Source organism: Sander vitreus, chromosome 15 (genome assembly GCF_031162955.1).
Source record: "Sander vitreus isolate 19-12246 chromosome 15, sanVit1, whole genome shotgun sequence".
Lineage (NCBI taxonomy): Eukaryota > Metazoa > Chordata > Actinopteri > Perciformes > Percidae > Sander > Sander vitreus.
The window spans coordinates 4,904,956-4,907,761 of record NC_135869.1 but is presented as its reverse complement, the minus strand read 5'-3'; positions in this window follow the sequence as shown (position 1 = coordinate 4,907,761).

Sequence of the window (2,806 nt, the reverse complement as noted above, 5' to 3'; positions counted from 1 at the left end):
ATTTTTTTTCGATTGCTTAAGCATTATGAAAACACACCCCCAATTAGCAGAACACCTCAGACCCTTTGCAAAATGAAACACTCGTGCAAAAACGATACACTAATTTACAAAAACTTTATTTTGTTACCATACGAAACCCACACGTTTCATATGACTTACAGTTTTTTTGCCGATTGCTTACACACTGAAATCTAAAGTATTACACAATTATCAAAACCTTACAGTCAAGGAGCAAAACGTTGGCCCAGATGTGTCTACAATTAAGCAATCATGTGTTTACGCACCTGATGACTGTTTCACTGGTTGGCTCATATAGGTGTGGTAATTTGACAGTTAGTGCTTTTGGAATTGCAAGGAAGTGACATCATAGCCTACGTCTGTGTCTAATGTATAGGCCTACAAGTGTGTTTAGTGTTTTGCAAATCACTGTGTGTATTGTTTTGCAAAAAGTGTGTGACTGAACTTGTGCTATGTGGTGTACTGTATCTGGGCCAACGTTTTGCTCCTTGATTCTAAGGTTTTGATTATTGTGTAATAGGCCTACGTTTGATTTCAGTGTGTAAGCAATCGGCAAAAACTGTAATGCCGTCAGGTTATATTATATTATTATTATTATTATTATTATTATTATTATTATATATATCATATTGGGGGGTCTGGGTGTCCTCAGTCCCAGGGAAGTTTTGAGCGTCAATGACTTCATTTCCTGTATTCGGATACATTTTTATGCACCAATTTACAGTGGAAATACCTTTATGTAGCCTATGTGAAGAAGAAAAACACAGATGGCAGTTCAAAATATATCAAAAATGTAATGGAAAGTATGTAGTTGGGCGTCACTGGGCGTTTTTAAGAGGGTGTATGGATTCCTCATTTATAAAGTCATTGTTATGAACCCTGCGTCTAAGTGTCAGTGTCTAATGGACCATCGTTAGTAGTTATTCTACAATTACACACGTTCGCACTCGGTAGGCTACTGTATAAGCTGATTTCTGTTTTTTTTTATGATTTGTCATGGATTTCAACGTATTCTCTAATAAGCGAATCATAGAAAAAAAATACATAGCCTATATGAAAAATATTCCCAGGCTACCTTTAGGCTATCAATGATTTAATAATGTGATAATAAAAGGTTAACTGATAGGCTACATTTACTTTTGATACTTTAAGGCTATTTGTGCTAATAGCTTACTTCTCTAGGCTACTTTTACTGGATTTTGAAAGTTATGTATTTTTATAGTGTGGTATTGCTACTTATATACTTATTAATAGCCTGTAGGCCTACAATACCAAAGGCCTATAATAATCTGAAAGGAGTCAATTCCTTTAAACATTTTGTTCTGACAATACTTACTTATTGTTTTAGGACTTTTACTTGTAATGGAGTTTTATTTATTTATATTTATAGTAGTAAATGTATAGCACATACAGTAGATAATAATACTTTTGCTTCAGTGAAAGAACTGAACACTTGATCACCACTGATGTTGACGTGGTGTTAGCTGGCACTCCTGTAGACCACTGGGAGTAAAATGAACCACTGATAGCTTATTGGCTATTAATAGCTTTAATAATGGGGATTGTGAGCTGTGACGTGCAGCAAAGGATAGTGAAGTGCCTGGTCAGCATTCACAGGATGCACAGGGCTGAGAGAGAGAGGGGGGGGTGAGAGATTACAAAGGTTGTCAGATGATGTCACAAGGATTTTAGCCAAATATTGGAATGTATGTACACACTAACCCAGAGACAACATATATAGATTAGATTCCTCAGCAGCCCGTGGGATCCACTGTTAGGAAATTCTGCAGTCCAGCCATGAGTCCAACCTGTCCAGTTTTCACCCAAAGACAAAAACAACATCTGGATGTTGTGTCTGACTTTTTCCAAGCTATCAGGAAAATAAATAGGTGAATAAAAAAGTAAATAAAAAACAAAAAAGGGGGGAAATGATTTAAAAAAAAATAAAAAAATACTTATGGTAAATCTAAATCATGCAACATTTTTGATTTATTAAATTTCTGTGATACCAAGATAGAATTTTGATGTAGTCTCCATGATGCAAGGAATGATGATTTAAATGAATGAATTAAAGCTTTGGAAAAGGAGGGTGCAGTAGTGAAGTTTATCTGAATAATAAGCATATACTTGTACATGCAAAGATGCTCTGCTCAAAATGCAAGCCTTGGATGGCAAGAAAGTAAAACCTCATGTAGCGGATTCAACTGCCAATCACTCAATCAATCAATCAATAAATCAAATTTGTCACGTGGAATCCTACGAGGTACAATTCCAGTGAAATGTTTTCCCCATCAGCTCCTTCAACTTGTGCATGATTCATCATACAGCAGGATGTGGCCGTCAGATTCAGCACACAGAAACAGAGTCAGCTGGTAGGACAGCACCAGCACTCCAGGATCCAGCCAAGTCTCTGGGACAGAACACCACAGCTCGGGACGTCCCGCTGGAAACCCACGCAGGCCCGGAGGCCGCCCAGATCACCGTCCAGCAGGACGCCCAGCAGAGAAGTGGCAGTCATAAGTGTTCAACTCCTCCACGCTCGCCTCGGGGCCCCTCTGATGAAGAGATGGAGATGGATGCAGACATGGTGCTGACCGGCCAGGCTAGCAGAGTAAGCAGGAGACTGCTGAGTTGATCGACTCAAAGTTATGAAAATGGCCGCAGAGATGGTCTTGCTAGTGTGAAAGAAAAATGAATATGCTCTTTCCTGTTCACTGATCAACAAACTGTTTGTGTATCATGATATAATGAATCTGTCTGCCTTTTTTTCTAGCATTTCCCTTTGGTC